At 41.0% G+C, this 18464-nt stretch overlaps 1 pseudogene; it reads right to left on the bottom strand.

Annotated features, from left to right (window-relative positions):
* Positions 1–477: 477 nt before the first annotated feature.
* On the bottom strand, positions 478–1083 carry LOC114692038 (annotated as a pseudogene).
* Positions 1084–18464: the final 17381 nt, after the last annotated feature.

The following is an 18464-nucleotide window of genomic DNA, read 5'->3' on the forward strand; positions in this document are numbered from 1 at the left end:
TCTGTCTTGGTTTTTCTTCCAACTCATGAACGTACTATCGGTTTGTCATCCCTGATTATGAAATAGTCTATTCTCCATCTTCAGACAACAGAAGCCTGGTGGAGGTAGTGTGCTGTAAAATTAAGTTTTAAATTAACGAACCTAAGTGTAGCGTCTTCATTGTGTGTGCGCTGTTGTTCTTATTCTTTGTTGTTATCCATTACCTTCACTATCTTAGATAATCCAATTTTTTCTTCAATAATTTCGATGCCATGTCTGGTTGAACAACTCAGCTGTGAATTTTCTTTCTTTCTTTCCCTTTTTCTTCTTCTTTTTTTAACTAGGCAAAGAATTTTATTAACCCTTTTCCAAACTTTATTCCCAGGCGTCTTCAGCTTAATTTGCTGCAAAGAATGAATTGTGTTTTAAGCAAAAACTGAAAGAGCTGCGGTGTCCAAGGGGCTCGGGCTTAAAAATATTCGCGATCTAGATTTTATCAGCTCCATAAACAAAAGAATTTTAAAAAGCAGCCATGATATAAAATAGCAGCTCCTGTAACTTCTGCAGGTGTCACCATCTTCAGAAGTCGCCTCAGTTTAGTTTGCCTCCTTCTTAGACGCCTCATCAAAATCCTCCACCAGATCTGGGATTTCATCATCATCATCATCCTCTCCAGTGCAAGTGGTGCTTTTCCATCCGCAGATGGTTTGGCCAGAGCTTCAGCCAGTCTCCTTAAACTAGTCAGACTGTCCGCTCCGAGCTGGTTGAGGATGCTGGGAAGCATTTCTGTCAGCTGCTTTGTCTCAGCGTGGCCTGTAAGGGTGAAGGTGTTTGCTGCCAGAGACGCCTGAACTTTAGGGTTGTTAAAACGGATCACTGTTCCTTGGTTTGTAAACATGATCACCTCTTCAATGCCAGAGATATCGTTCACTCCTGACTTCTTTAAGGAGAACTGCAGTTTTTTATCATCTGCTGTGGCTGTTCTGTGAACCACCTTCTTCTTTCTGCGAGCAGTTCCTTTTCCACCAATGCGCACTTGTGCCTGAAGTTTGGCCAGCTTCTCCTGGTCCATGATCGTTTCTTTCATCTTGTCGGAGTGGAAATGGGGCCACCTAAGGGACTAGGGTTCCCGCTCAGGGGGTCTCGGGCCACCAGCTGAGATAAGGCGCATACACGCGGGGATGCAAGATGGCAGCTACGAATTTTCTTTTTTGTTTGTTTGTTTTATTTTTTTCCAATTCCAAAGCTAGCTTTAATTTTTTATTGTAAACATATTTTTTCTTTTCTTTTTATTAAGAGATTTTTTTATTCCTTTTACATAACAACCACAGATTCCCCTGTCCTCCCTCCTCCCACTCCCCAGTCTTCTTCCCCCCAAACCCACCCCCCATTCCCACCTCCTCCAAGGTAAGGTCTCCTCTAGGGAGTCAGCAGAGCCTGGTACATTCAGTTGAGGCAGGTCCAGTCCCCTCCTCCCTGCACCAAGGCTGAGCAAAGTGTCTCAGCGTAGGCACTACATTCCAAAAAGTCACCTCATGCACTAAGGATAGGTTCTGGTCTCACTGCCTGGGAGCCTCCTAAACAGTTCAAACTAAACAAATGTCTCACTTATCCAAGGGTCTAGTCCATATGAAGTTGAATATTGTTCTTTCTAGGTCTGTGAAGAATCGTGTTGGGATTTTGACGGGGATTGCATTGAATCTATATATTGCTTTTGGTAAGATTGCCTTTTTACTATGTTAATCCTACCTATCCATGAGCATGGGAGATCCTTCCATTTTCTGATATCTTCTTCAATTTTTTTCTTCAGGGACTTAAAGTTCTTGTCATACAGGTCCTTCACTTGTTTAGTTAGAGTTACCCCAAGGTATTTTATATCATTTGTGGCTATTGTAAAGGGTGATGTTTCTCTGATTTCTTTCTCAGCCCATTTGTCATTTGTATATAGGAGGTCTACTGATCTTTTTGAGTTAATCTTGTATCCTGCCACATTACTGAAGGTGTTTATCAGCTGTAAGAGTTCATTGGTCGAATTTTTTGGGTCACTTATGTATACTATCATGTCATCTACAAATAGTGAAAGTTTCACTTCTTCCTTTCTAATTTGTATCCCCTTGATCTCCTTATGTTGTCTTATTGCTGTAGCTAGAACTTCAAGTACTATATTGAATAAATATGGGGAGAGCAGACAGCTTTGTCTTGTTCCTGATTTTAGTGGAATCACTTTCAGTTTCTCTCCATTTATTTGATGTTGGCTGTTGACTTGCTGTAATTTGCCTTTATTATGTTTAGGTATGTTCCCTGTATTCCTGATCCCTCCAAGATCTTTATCATGAAGGGGTGTTGGATTTTGTCAAAGGCCTTTTCAGCATCTAATGAGATGATCACGTGTTTTTTTTTTCTTTCAGTTTGTTTATATGGTGTATTACATTGACAGACTTTTGTATGTTGAACCAACCTTGCATCTCTGGGATGAAGCCTACTTGATCATGGTGCATAATTGTTTTGATGTTTTCTTGGAGTCTGTTTGCCAATATTTTATTGAGTATTTTCACATCAATGTTCATGAGGGAGATTGGTCTATAATTCTCTTTGTTGCATCTTTGTTTGGCTTGGGAATCAGCTGTGAATTTTTCTACATGTAGAAAGTGAACTATTTTGGACCGTAAACTCACTGAAACATGAGAGGTTGTAGTACAAAAGGGAATGGGGGGGGGGGATGAGAAGGAAGGAAATGAGGTTGGGGGAGGAAAGGATGAAGGGAAAAAAGAACTTTAATCTCTAAGCTGTCCCGTTCATTGCCTGCAGCACAACATCACAGGATCGAGTAGAATTTTAGCATGAACTCCATCCTCATTCACTGGTAGTGGGATGTCCCAAGACATAATTCAACATCTTAATTAACCTGAAATATGTTAGGAAACTAGGAAAATGGCAAGGGCTTTGATGATAGAGAGTATTGGTTCAGATCTAGGCTATGTATCTTACAAGTTCTGTATCCCTTGGGCAAATGGTTTATTAACTTCTTAGACTTCTATTGTTGACCTGAAAGATGAAGACAGCAGCTGTCTCTGTGGCTTGGCTACAAAGTATAACCTAAAAGAAGCTAGAAAAGTTATCAGGCCCCTCTGGGCTCAAGAGAGGAAGCATCTGTGGTGGCAGGAAGGTGATTTTACAGGTAAATGGTTTACGGCACCAAAATGAGGACATGAGTTCAGATCTCAGCATCCCTAGAAAAGCCAGCACAGAGGCATAGTCCTGTAACTTTGGGGAAGACAGATGGGAGAATCATAGGGGATCACTAACAAGCCAATCAGCTGACATGGTGAACTTGATGTTCAGTGAGAAACCCTGTCTCAAAGCAAGCAAACAAACAAAAACTAAGAAGAGAAGAGATAGAAGAGATCGAGAAAAAGACATCTCAGTGTCAACTTGTGTCCTGTGTCCTCACACACAAATTCACACTTGCACACACATACACACACACACACACCCATACATACATGAGTGCATCTGTTATGATTATTGAAAAGACTTGACTTGTGAATAGAAGGTCTTCCCAGCTTCTAATTAATATATGGAATAAGGCTAAAAAAAAAAAAAGACTATTCAGGTAGACTGATAATCTAAAAATGAAAAATCAATAGAGAAAAATCTTGTCAGACCCATTTCCATGATGCAAAGATTTTCTACAGAAGAAAGATAGTTGACTTTGCCCCATTATCTATCCTCAAATTAAAAAGATAGTTCAGTGTCTGAACCAATCTGAAGGTTGACTAGATTGCTATCCACTCTGTCAGTGCTGGTATCTGAGGTGGTACCCTCTGTCATTTCTTCATCCACGTGTGTCAACTCTAAGTGTATAAGGAAGGTGGCTATGTTGGATTCATTTCATTCTAGAATGGATAGACTCCAGAGAAAAACTTACGTGCACTAGAAAAAAAAAGAAAAAAAAAAACAGAAGGAAATAGTGCACACTAAGAACACACACTCCTTAAGGACCATGCAGCAGATGGCAAAGGGAAAGCTATCAGATGCACAGTAGGTAAAGTGGGTGCTTCTGAGGTCACATCCACCATGAGTACATAGGAAGAAAGGACCCAAGCAGCAGATATGTGGGCAGAGGATGGCTGTGGGTGGTCACTCTACTTGTTGACAAATACTAGTGATGACAGCTGAGTCATGAGCTAAAAACAGAGGGGCGAAATGTGAAGTACCATATAAGAGAAAAATACGCAGCAGGGTGGGAAGAGGCACATTTTAGAAATTCTGAGAAAGACCTGTGTATGATGTGATTCAGAATTCAGGAGGAAATGTCAGGAATCTCTTTGTCACCTTCAGCAAGTAAAGGAGATAGGGTTTCTGCAATAAAAGCATGAAAGTGAAAAGGGTTACATAATGCTATCCATAGCCTCCTCCCGTGAGGATACAGATGTTGCATGTTGGGATTTGGTCTTAGACTTAGTGTTGAACACAATACCAGACAAAGGGTAGCCATGTCCTAAATAGAGATGATAATCGGTAACTATTACCTGTGTTCATCTCTAGGTGGAAGGATTGCCAGTGGTATTTTCTTTTTATGATTTGATGGGATGTTCTTACAATAAGTACATGTTTTCAATAAAGGAAAAATGCCTATGAATTAGATGAGTGCTTCAGTCCTGGTACCCACTGTTGGCATCAACGCTGAATAGCCTGCAGGGAAAAGGACACTGATGGTGTTAAGATTTACTTCCCAACACACTGAATGTTTAGTGTCCTGTCCCTCACAGCCATGCTATATGCATGGTCCAATCACAATGCTGCTTTCTCTCTTGGCTAAAGTGGAAAGATTCCAAGTTAGTGGCTTCAATTCTTCTGCCTTTCCTTTTAGCCATTTATTTGCATGCTCTGTCTCTCCTGCACTCAGGAAACACGAATCTGACCTGTTTAACTCTGTTTTTGTTTTTTGTTTTGGTTTTTTGAGACAGGGTTTCTCTGCATAGCTTTGTGCCTTTCCTGGAGCTCACTTGGTAGCCCAGGCTGGCCTCAAACTCACAGAGATCCGCCTGGCTCTGCCTCCCGAGTGCTGGGATTAAAGGCGTGTGCCACCACCACCCGGCTCTGACCTGTTTAACTCTGAAGGACACACACTTGTGACCTGATCGTGGCGATGACACCAAGGTCACTGACAGCAGCTGCACATAACAGGTTGCATGTAAGTAGGAGAGGTGTTCAGAGATCGAGGGACTCAGATGGGAAACTCAGTCTGTTCTACACTTGAGAATGATGGGTTGAAATCCTCCTGTCTCAGCCGTGTGTGTGTGTGTGTGTGTGTGTGTGTGTGTGTGTGTGTGTTGGCGTGTGCACGATATAAAATACATATTTTATACATGTGTATTATATATAGAGAAAATACATGAAATCAAAGCTCACATCCAATGAGACAGACATATTCATGAGATATCCTGGTGTCCTATAGGATGAAACAGTCAAATCTGCAAGTGTATAAGCTTCAGAGAACATGAAATGATCCTAGATAACATTTCTTCTATCTGGTAAACTGTATTCTGGCTTTCATATTTTTTTAAGGAAATAATAAATATGTTTAAGACCCCTTCTCCAAGGGATCATTACATTCTATTGGTTTTGAAATCCCCCCCCCCCAGATATAACCAGTTAAATTGTAGGCAAAGTCTGAGATTGGATCAGTTTTAGGAAACAGCAGGACTAGAGACGTATCTCAAGACCAGATGGTAAAGTGCTTTCTGCAAAAACACAAGAAGCTGAGCCTGAATCCCAGTAGTCATGTAAAACCCAGGCATGGTGGCACAAGCCTGTAACCCCAGCATTACAAGAACAGAGACAGGAGGATTTCTAAAGCTCACTGGCCAGACAGTCCAGCAAACCAGTGAGCTGAATTCAGGTTCAGAGGGACAAAGAGCCTGTTCCAAACGTGAAGTTGGAGTGCAACTGAAAAAGATCAGTATTGACCTTTCACCTCCACATGTGCATGCACACACGCACATGCATGCACACTCACACTCACACACAAATACTTTTTAAAAAGAAGGCAAATGGCAAGAGAGTACACTGATGAAATAAGCAAATGGCATTTTTAAAGTCAAAAGCAATACAAGAGAGTCATTCCTCAGGCTTACCCTTGAATGCATGTTTTCCCAGGAGAGAACAGCAGCGGGAATGATCATCTTACTTAAGACATTTCTCTCACTAGGTAAGTTTCTAGGTTAGCCAATATGAAATCAGGAACTAGGGAGCCTTTTTGAGGTTAAGAAGAAATATAATTATACCAATGTTTTATTTAATTGAATCCATGTGCAAATTAAATAAAACAATAAATTTAAAAAATAAAAATTCAAAGAATGGGGAGATGTCTCAGTGAGTAAACTGTTTGCTGTGCAAGTGTAAGGGCCTGAGTTCAGATCTTCTGAGCCCAGGTAAAAGGCTAGATGTGCTGGGCGGTGGTGGCACACGCCTTTAATCCCAGCACTCGGGAGGCAGAGCCAGGCGGATCTCTGTGAGTTCGAGGCCAGCCTGGTTTCCAAAGCGAGTTCCAGGAAAGGTGCAAAGCTACACAGAGAAACCCTGTCTCAAAAAAACAAAACAACAACAACAAAAAAAAGGCTAGATGTGTAGATGTGTCAATGTGTCTGCTGCTCACTGGCCAGCCCACCTGGCTGACCTGTTGAGTCCCAAATTCCGTGAAAAACTGTTGTCTCAGAAAAATTAGGGAGTCATAGAGGAAGAAAACCAACATGGACCTCTGGCATGTGCTTGAGTCCATGCTCCTGCACACACAAATGTTCACAGCACAGAAAGGTAAAGCCATAATTCTTTTTTTTTGTTTGTTTGTTTGTTTGTTTGGTTGGTTTTTCAAGACAGGGTTTCTCTGTGTAGCTTTGCGCCTTTCCTGGGACTCACTTGGTAGTCCAGGCTGGCCTCGAACTCACAGAGATCCACCTGGCTCTGCCTCCCGAGTGCTGGAATTAAAGGCGTGGGCCACCACCGCTCGGCCAAAGCCATAATTCTTGTAACAAATGTCGACTTAGCATGACTCAAAAATATAACCAGAAAGACTGGCAAGATGTTACAATCAGTTCAAAGAAATTCAAAGCAACACAAAGAAATATGTACTTTATATAAAAATGAATGTATTCCTCGGAGATCAACATGTTAAAATGAATTTAAAGACTGACGGAAACTGAGATTTCCAAGGACACACAGGGAGAAGTAAATTATCCTCCCCACTGGACAAAATTTTTTTGGTTTTTGCTTGAGTCAGAAACATCCTTTATTGAACCAGGCTTTGAACACTTTCCTCCCAGCTTGTACTGCTACTGTGATGTGTATGGCACCTTGAGAAGGTGGGTCTGGCTGGCAAAAGGAAGTCACTAAGGGCAGAACTTGAAGAGTACACCCACTGCTGCCTCCTTGTTTGTGGAGCTGTGACATGTCCTACCACATACTCTCGCAGACACAGACTGGGCTGCTTCTGCCCACCCATTGCTCCTTGCCAGCCACACACAACTCAGATCTCTCTGAAACAGTCAAGCAAAAGAAAACTTTAATCTGTTAAGTTTTTTCTATCAGATACTTTGTCACCGTGACCCAATCACTCACATTCTTATTAGCTATTCACAACTTGCTAACAGCTGAAAGACAAGAAAGACAGAAAGAATAGAATCATATAATTCAGGGAGATGTGCTGGGGTTTTTTCCTAATGAATTCACCTTGTAATGTGTTTGGTCTTTTCTGAAGTCTTCCAGAGATCCCTCTGTGTGGGATTTGACGGATCCCAAATACTTCGAGCAAGTCCCAGGCTCTTCTCTGAGAACTCGAGCAGCTTCTACTTAGATTCCAGAGTCAAAAAGCTCAGTGACCTCCCCTTTGCTCTTCCCATCCCTCACTTTCAAAGTGTAGCTGTCCTATTTAGCATCAACTGCCAACTTGATGGAGCATAATGTCACCTGAAAGATGAATCTCAGTTGGGTAATAGTCTTGATGGCATTGGTCTGTGGGCATATCTGTGATGGGTTTTCTTGATTGATAATTGATGTGTGAGAGCCCAGCCCAATGTGGCTGGTACAATTTCCTGAGCAGATGCTCCTGGCTGTATAAGGAAGCTAGGGAGTGAGCCAGTAAGCAATGTTCTTCATTGGTTCCTCTCTTGAACTCCTGCCCTGATTTCCCCCAATGATGGATTGGGACCTGAATGTATAAGCCAAATAAACCCTTTCCTCCCTCTTAGTTAGGGTTTCTATTGCTGTGTTAAAACACCATGAACAGGTAGCTTAGAAGGGAGGGTTTATTTGGGGCTTACTGTTCCAGAGGATGAGTCCATTACCATCACAGCAGGAACAGCCAAGAGCTCAACAGAAAATAGAAAGCAAACAGAGAATAGCGTGTGGCCTTTGAGACCCCAAGGTTACCCCGAGTGACACACTTCCTCCACCAAGACCACACCTTCTAAACCTCTCCAAACAGTGCCATGGCTAAGAACCAATTATTCCAGTGCCCAATAATATGGTGGCTGTCTCATTGGAACCACCCCCACCCCTGCCAAGGTGCTTTTGCTATGATGTATAAGTTCTAATTTAGTATATGCATAATTCATGTGAAGGGGACATAGACATTGTCATGGCCTCCACTTGTAGAATGAAGTGTCCTGGGGACAGCTGCGATTGTCTTCTCTGAGCAACACCACTTTGTATTGAGTATTGTCTTCTCTGTGCTCCACAAGCAGTATTTACTGCTCCTGTAGGGACCTTGTTCTGACATTTTCCAGATTCATCATGGTCGACACCTGTCGGCCTACATTGTAGAAGATGAGCCTTGAAAATGAAGGTTGTGGGCTTAGCATCTTCAGACTCCATCATCTTCACTCAATTCTTAGTGTGTACCATCAAATAGCATAGAATTCACCTGAAGGACATGACCTCACAGCGCTACCCACAACGGAAGCTGAACTGTACTGAGATGGAAGCAAATGTAAAGTCAGCATGCAAGGGCTCACCAAATGTCAGTGAACTGGGGATTCAATAAGTGTTGACCTATTTCAGTGGCTGTCCATTTCTGACAGCATAAGTTCACCCCATGAAAGCAACCCCCCACTCCCTGCCAAGGCTGAGCCCACCTGAGTACGTAAACAATCTCAGCTTTGCGCTTTTTCATTTGCATTAGTTTGTTTTACGTAATACCCAAAGTTATGCAGACTATTTGGACACATCCAGATGTGAGATGCCTTTTAAAAATCTGTGGCTTTGTACGTCTGTCAAGTGTTCACTTTACTATTTCAAGACTGCCGAAGGCCATTGTCACATGTTTTATGAAAATCCTAGAAGTATGTTATGACAGCTGGCCATGCTCACCCCTCTGGACCCTCCTTACTTCCCTCGCTATCAGCCAAATCCAGTGAGTTCTGTCAGACGTTGAATTTACTCCCCCAGCTGTTGAAATGGCTCTTTGAGCTAACCAGAGAACACAGGCATTTCAGAAGCTGATCACAATGGCCCACACTTCATACACTTTTCCCTTGACAGAGAGTTCTTACATCTAACTTTCCCAGCTTCCTTTTTGATATTCAGTCCTCTCCCTCCCTCAGGGAAGAGAGATGATGTCAGTGGGGATATAGCAGGGGGAAAAAAAGGTTGGCAATGAGAAACCCCATCAGTTCTATTCCTTTTTGTCCTTGGGATCCTGTACTTCTGACAGTACATATTCCATCCTTTTCTGAGACACCAGTTTTATAGCGTTCAAGGCCTGTTGTCAGGAATCTGGGCCCTGCCTTTGTGATTCATAGTTCATGGTAGATGAGAGCATGCCTGAGGCTCATGCTCCAATAGAAGCTTAATTTTAGTAGTGAAAATGGCACCCCTGCTTTCTGTCTCAAAGTCAGAGAAGTATGTTCCTGCTTAGGGTCCTGTACATCCTCAACAGTACTTTCCTCTCTGGTAGAAGCCACACTCCCAGCTCCAGGGTAATTTGGGGGCTTGATTTTGCACTAGGCTCTCTGGGGCTGGAGGGAAAGCATGGGAGATGGGGCCTGAGAGGCTCTGGAAGGAAGAGGGTTGAACAGAGGTAAGTCATATTTGACAGCCCGAAATGTCGAAGTCTCTTCTCAGCAGGATGCTTCTTCCTCCGTGGAAACTCACCAGAAGTACATTACCTACCTTGCTCAGTCTGTTTCTAGAAGCCGCTAAGTGGAGGTAACATTTTACCCTGCTGGTTTGATTCTTTACCTAGCCCCGTCCTCCACCAGGGCTCACAAAAGCTGCCCTACAATTACGGCAATCTGACAGGCACTTCACAATTTCCCCGGGGCTCTTAAGTGGGTTTGCTTCCTCCTTCCTTTCATTTTCCAAAGAGTAATTGGAGTGAGTCAGTCTCGCTTATTGCCTCCTATATGCAGAGCTCCCTCCTTAAAGAGGACTCAGGCAGGTACTGCTTCAACCTCCTTACCAATCTGCAGTTGGAGACCAACAGGCGAGCGTGGTTTTGACCTTTATGGCTTCTGTTTTGCTCTGATCAACTCAGCACTGGCTTATGATTTAAGAGTTCACTCTGTTGATAGGAGTCCTCCTTGTTTGTCCCAGTTCATGCAAGACTGGCACCATCACCATTTTTCCTGCTTGAGCTGGTGTTCCTTCCCAAACTCATTCCCCACAAGCCTAGGAAGTTTCACTTAGGCAATGTGTTTTCATTGCTCTCAAAAAACTTTCAGATTCTTTTCTCTGTAACTGTTTTAATATAGTTCTCCTTTAATTTTTTTTTCTTTCAGGCAGGAATATTGGCTCAGACCTATAATACTAGCACTTGGGAGACTGAGACAAGATCATTTTGAGTTCAAGGCCAGCCTTGGCGGCATAGAGAATTCTAGGATAGCCTTGGCAGCAAAAGTGACCCTGAATCAGAAAACCAAAAGAAAAATAACATTATGTATGTGTGTGTGTTATATGTGTATACATGTACACACGTTATATGTGTATGTATGTGTATGTGCCCATGTGTATGCATATATGTATATGTACATGTATGTGCATATATGTATGTATAAAACATATATGTTTATGTACTTTGTTTCTCCTGATCCAAATCTAACCTTCAAGGATGAATCTCGATTTCCTAAGAAGACATTTAACCTACCCTTGCTACTCCTAGAAGAGATAAACCACTCAACTTTCTATCTAAAGATATTGCTTCATGGTTTATCTACTTTATTTGTTACCAAAACTCATTAGTTATGTGAAACCTTGAGATTCATATACATCAAGAATCTCAGAGAATTATCAGTGTTGCAGAAAAACAGATGGCTCATCCTGGGGCCTTGCAGGATGCATGCACCTTTGGTAGAAAATAGTTATCTCTGGGAGTCCTGGTGAGAGGTACCTATCCGAGGTTAAAGAAAGACTTTGCAGTGCACGACACATAAGGATCTAGGTAGAGTTAGGCAGATAACTAAAACCATCATGGGATTAACTCAAAGGAAAAGCGTACCAGAAGACTCACAGGGATAAGCTGGCCTGCTACACCAGGGATTTGTAAGCAGGAAAAGGACCTAGGGCAGAATAAATAGGGACTGATTTTTTGAGAACACTGGGGAGAACCAAGCCTGGTGACTCAGAAGCCAGAATGACCCTGAAGACTATAGAGCTTGCTACATACCACAGGCAGAAGGGGCACAATGGGAGGCTTGTAGTTAGCTTGGCTTGTCATGGTCAAATACTCTAGAAAATGTTCTTTTTCTTTTTTGTGGTTCACCACAGGTACATAGACATGGTTAACCAGGCAAGCACAGACTACCATGTGCTTAGTTACTTCTCTAGGTGACTGCTTCCCCAACCATGGCTTTCCTCAGCAAAGTTATTTATTCTGGCAAGAAGCAGACCTTCAGCTCACCACGAGTGTGCCCTTCAGAGCAGAGGCACATGGTGGGCAGAGGAACGATGTGGCTCATACTCGAGATGCTGAGTCCCTGGGCACATGCTTCACCTTCTTCCCTCGTCCTGCCCCAGCAGGAAGGAAACTGGAGAGGAAGCAGAAACACGGTATCGGCACATCACACTTATGATGTGTTTTGTTAATAGTGAGCACTTGCACGGCCAAATTACAAAGACAGTAGGATGAATCTCATGCCCCGATGGGCTTTCATGAAGTGGGACGTGATGAGACCCGTGCATGACCCTGTGTGCAGCTCCCTGCCTTGCTGGCTCTCCCCCTCCTCCTGGTGTGAAGACAACCAGAAATTTTCATCTGCCCCTGCCCTGCTTTGTATGCTTGTCACATCATGGACGTTCTTGAGCAATGTGTTATTGTATTTTCATGCTCTTGAGGTTTATAAAAATAGACCCGCTTTTTGTGCAGTCTTCAGTTTCATTAGCGGGTGATCCGTTTCTGGGGCTCAGCCAGCCATACTGATGCCTTTGTTTCCGTCACTCTGTGCTGTCAATCAGGCATCAATCTCCCCATGCGTATCAGTCTATCACTCTAGCAGCTGTCAGGTGGGCTCCTTTGACTGCCACATGGCTGCTGCCTGGCTCATCCTTGCAGAAGTCTCCTAGGGGATTTTCAGCCACCTACTTTCATGAATCAAATTTTACAAACTTTATTTTACCTGATCTTGATACTAGAAATGTAAACATCAATTGTAAAGATCTTTTTTTAATTTTAGAGACATTTCCATTAATCTAGTTATTTGTGGTGTGTATTTGTGAGTGTTTACATATGTATTTGTGTACCATGTGCATATCTGGTACCCATGAAGGCCAGAAGAAACTCTCAGGTCCACTGGAACTGGAGTTAGAAGCAATTGTTAGCTGCCATGTGGGTCCTGGGAATGGAACCCAAGTCCTTTGCAAGAGGCAGCAAGTGCTTTTAATCACTGTGCCATCACTCCAGCCCAAGATGAGAAGTTTTGACATGATTTTTGAAGAATCAGTAGATCGCCAATTAACACACACGCATTCACACACACATGCACCTATACATGCATACCACATGTATGTACAAAATAAAAGAATGTAAATCTCACCCACTGAAACATTAAAGAAGGCATAGAATATTTACATTTCTGTAAATGTAAAGATATGATAAGTCAAAAGCAGTATTAGAAAACAGGCCATATAACATCATTGTAATTTCATCTCTAATCTTTCTTACATAGCAAGAAGACCAAGAAACAGTAGGAATTCAAAGCTTCTAGGTATCATGCAATTCTAGATAGGTGCAATCCCTAATAATATTGACTACAACAAGCATACTTGTGTTGCCATCATGCCCAAGTAGGGAAGCCATAGAAAGATTTAGCATTTCTTATTGGGAACTATCTTAGGGTTGAAACTGGACTTTGGCATCTCAAACAATACCTGGTATATGGGCCCGTGAGGACCATTGTATGGGATTCAGTTCTGTCTCTGTAAAATTCATAGACTGAAGTCCTATCTCTTGGTGCCTCATAGTATGGTCTCATTTGGAGATAAGATCCTTCCAGATAGAATCTGCTAAATTGTGATAAGGTTACATGGAGGTAAGAGTCCCCCAATCCAGCACTTCTTCCACAAGGGGGAAAATTGCATGTGTGTGCATGCATGCAAACATGCATCACACACACACACACACACACACACACACACACACACACAAGCATGCATGCATACACAGAGGCAAAATCTCTTCTGAAAAAAGGGCAGAGATAATGATGTTGCTTTTATAACCCAGGAACCATCACATATTACTAACATAAAAAGATGGCTCAGCAGTTAAGAGCATTGACTGCTTTTCCTTGAGGACCCGGGTTCAATTCCTCGCCTCCACATGGCAGCTCACAACTTCAGTTCCAGGAAATCCAACACCCTCACAAACATACATGCAGGCAAAAAACCAATGCACATAAAATTAACATAAATAAATTTAAAATTAAAAAAATAAATGCAGGATTTGGGCAAAGGATACAGAATAGAATTTCACTCATAACCTTTAGCTGGAAGCAACCCTGACATTTTGATCTTGGGGTGCTGTATTATGCAACTGTTAGGCAGTAACTTTCTTTTAAGTCATATATATGTTTTGGGGCATTTTGTTATAACAACCATAAAAAACAATACACACTTGTCATGTATATCATATTTATTAAGAGAAATTGTGTCTGTATTTGGTCAGATTTATAAAACCTTTTCATGGCAACAAAATAATCACTAATTAATGCCATGGAGTTGACAGTTATAATGCATATACAGAATATTAGTCAGCATTGAAAAGCTAATCTCATTCATGTGCAAATCAAATTTGATTCTCTACACTTGGTGCTGCTGAGAACTCAGTGACATATCTGTTCTTATAGCCCATTTGGTGAGCAGAAATAAGTAGAATCTTTCTTCAAACTAAGCTGGAAAATATATTACAGGCCATAAAATATGATCTTCGAATTGAATATGATATGAAATTCAGATGTGGAATTGCTGGTTATTTATTCTAATGATACTTCTGTAAAAAATATACTTGTTTCATTATTCATTTGTGTGCATGTGTATACATGTTTGCATGCATGCATGTGTATAGATATGCATGGAGACCAGAAGGCATCAGATCCCTAGACCTGGAGTTACAGGCATTGTTGAGTAATCCACTCAACAGTGTGGGTGCTAGAAACTGAACTCAGGTCCTCTGAAAGAGCAGCAAGTGTTCTTAACCACTGAACCATCTGTCCAACCCTCCATTGTTATTTTTGTTCATGTCAGAATGGAGATGCTTAAGTTCTCATAGAGCATGGGAATAGTGAAGTCAATCATAATAAATTTTATTTTTTTTAGAAGAATACTTGAAATATACCAGTAAAGTTATATAATGAAAAGAATCTCAGAAGTCTAGTACAGAGAGTCTTGGGGTCCTCAAGACACTTTCAAGGAATCTGTAAGTTCCAAACCACTTTTGTGATAAGATGAACACACCATTGGCTCAGAGAGACTTATTCTTGCATCATGGACAGTGGACCTTTTCAGAAACTATCAGTCACCCTGTGAGTGTCTGACAAGGCTACCTTCCTTTCTAGTTCTATATCCCCAGGAGATTGTATTTTCTTAACATACTTCAGCTAGAACAGGGTGTCACAAAAAAATTGAATACAAAAGCACCTGTGGAAATCCAGCTCCCTATAACTATCAGACATTAAAAATATTTGTAAAACCATGGCATTATGTTCATGAAACTTTTATCGATTTGGAAATAGAAAGTTATTCTCACCTAAATATATCCACTAGATTAATTAGTGTCGTGGGCCTACTATAAAATTTTTCAATAAAGATTTTCCTTTAGTTTAATATGTGACAGAATAAAGTATGTAAGAAGGACTCCGCAGCCCTCCTCAGTGTTTGGGCTGTGAAGGAGTGCTGAGTCCAAATCATTAAGAGTGGATATAGAATGTGCTTTCTCACCTTGTTAAGAGAGAACAGGAAGGGAGTCTCACTGACACATTGGGAGGGATGCAGAGTCACTAGCATTGATTGCCTGAGATGGATGGGTTTAAAGGTTACTGATATTTTAACATCTTGTAAACATCTTATCTGTGTTTCTAAAATTTTCCACTTCAGAACACATTTCTTTGGCATCCCCTGAAAGGCAATTTGTTTTCATTTGCACTCTTGTTCTTTTTTTTTTTAAAAAAAAAAAAAAAAAAATCTCCCTGCCCTCAAGCCATCATTTAGGACCTAAAGTTGCAAAGTGTCTCTTAATTATATTTTCATAGAGTCTCAGCTCCTAAACTTCTGCCAGATTTAAGGTCTACAGGCGAGTTAGCCATAAGCTATTTGGAGGTAGAATTTATCAAAGTATTTGTGTTGCGCCAGCAGTTTTTAGAGAAATGGCCTTGAAAAACATCACCATGCAGAAGAACCCATTTTCCAGGGAATACTGATTTCAAAGGCTAGGATGAACATTAATTTGTATTGAATTCTTCATAGGTCCTGTTACCCACAAAATGTTAGTATTGTCAATGATATATCCCAAAGATTTTGATTAACATATTCTTAAATGGCTCTTATTGTTCCTCTGTTTTGAAGTCAAGATGAGCCAGACATCAATAACTGCAAATAAGTACTCAATATTTGTTTGACATTGAGCTAGTAACACAGGTCACACACCATGCCCTTAGTGCATTGTGAGGTTGGTAGCATATGTTCTCACAGAGCTACTGTGAGCATTGCATTTCATAATACATGAAAATAAATTGATGAACAAGTGCTGCAAAACACCCAATGCTATTTTTAGTTTTCTGAATACTTCCAAATTTGTATTGGAATCAGCAAAATGGTTCCTTCACTTTCTTGGGAATAGTCTAGAATCTGTGCACCTCTCTCTTTCAATGGTGAATCTTACCTTCTTCTCTAGTCTTTAGAAACCTTTCCCATCCTGCCTAAGATTCCTTTCCTCTTTCCAGAGTATGAAGAAGATACATTCCCTGGGACCTGTTCAGTTTCCCCTTCTTCTCTACCTCAGCAGGCTCTCCTGCTTTCATGGTCTTCCATTTGATGTCTTGTACGCCTCTCTATGAGATCCTACATCTCTCTCCTAGGTGGTTCAACATTTGCCCACTGCAGGAAGTTGTGGACTATGTTAGTCTCTTTGCTGTTGCCTCTGTGATGACCATTATTCCATCAGACTCCCACTCTTCTTCCTTTATCATTATTACCCCAGGAATAATAGCAATTAAAATAGAAATCTTAAGCAGGATGCTAACACAAATGAATAGATAAACCTTGGTTAGCCTTTTTGTCTTACCTCTCTATCATCTGAGATTGGGAAATGTTTTAGATTGCTTCTCACACAGAAGAATTTTCACCAATCTAAACTCTAATGTCTCCATAGCTCTCCAAAACTCTTATCATTAATTTCATCTTTTCCCAGCAAAAGCCTAGAGTTACCCACAGCATATAGAGAGCATGGAAGAGTGAGAATTGTTCAGCAAGTATATGTAACTTGCTGTATCTGTGCCTGATACAGAGAACTGGGATATTCCAAAAAGACCCAGGTTTTTGCATCAGCACCCCATGCCCAAACCCAAATTCAGCAGATAGAAATGCCCTCAGTGCTATTCTATAACTGACTCTCCTCTGTGTTCTAACTGAGGGCCCATCTGTTTTAAAATGGAAAAAGGATAGCTATCATTCAGATGACTATGATAAAACACAAAGAAATCCATCTTTCCATATTGCCTTAAAGAGTCCAGGGTTTAGAAGGAAAGTGGCCAACTTGAAATTTTACACATTTATACTGAATGAATTAAATCTGAACAGTGTCATGATATCACATATGAGAGCTCACTCAATCACACCAGATGTACTCTATGGTCAAGATCAAGGTTGTCATTCACCTTTGCTTCCCTCATTTCCTACATGTTATGTAAAGTCTGAAATATTTGTATGACTGTAGATAGACTACAGTAGAGAACTTGGCAGCTACTTTTAACAAGGGAAAAAAAAATCTGTCGATCATACTCTATGAAGCATCTCACATTTCCTCATCAGAATGGGAGTTGCAAGATGACAGTCAAAGTCGTCATTGTTGGCATATTCTTCATTTCTGCTAGCAACTTTAATATTTTACAATGTTGGGAAGAATCTTTCTATAAGTTTGAATTTTTTTGCTGAATCCTTGTCTCACATTGTCACCAACCTGCACCTTATTTTGTCCTTGTCATTTTCCTGAGTTCCGCCTTTCACACTGGCACAATGAATTGTAAGAGTAAAACAGTGTCATGATGATGCGACATATTCTCCACCACATAGCTTCACTAGCTGAAGTTAAGCTAAGAAATTGCTTCAAATTCTTCTCCATATGCTCTTAACAAGCCCCTTATGGTCTTAACAAACCTTATATCAACCTGTTTGTTAATGTCTTTGCAATTATAGGGCTTATACAATTTTAATGCATCTATCTTTACTTACATATGTGTAGGTGAATTCAAAATTATGCATATGAGTTTCATTTGCAATATTGCAAAATAATGTGTATAGAATGCATATATATGTGCATATATGAACAAACACCTGTGTGTGCACATATGTTCCTGTGGACTGCCATCCAAACGATATTTGATTTCCCTTCTCCTTGGAAACCAAGAGCGCTCAACCTTCTAACCCATTGTTACATAAGCTGGGTTAGTTGAAACACTGTGTGTTTATTGGGAGGAAATGGCTTTTGCAATCTCTCACTCTGTTATTTCTCCCTCCCTGGTAGACAAATTCTACTGACGTGAGTGCCTGATGATGAATCATCCTTCTGAGAAAGGCAGGAATGAGAAGCTGTTTAATTGGAGTAACTTTGAAAGAACATATCTATTTACTTTGCTGAGAATTACTGATAAAATTAGACATTCTCTTTTGATCTCTCTCTGTCTTGTGTGAATTTGTTCATGCTGATCAGATTCATCCATGGAAACTATCAAATTCCATGCCTAGCTGAGCTCACACAAAACAAAAACCTTGTCTTGGCTATG

This window comes from Peromyscus leucopus, chromosome 22, assembly GCF_004664715.2.
Source record: "Peromyscus leucopus breed LL Stock chromosome 22, UCI_PerLeu_2.1, whole genome shotgun sequence".
In the NCBI taxonomy this organism is placed as follows: Eukaryota; Metazoa; Chordata; class Mammalia; order Rodentia; family Cricetidae; genus Peromyscus; species Peromyscus leucopus.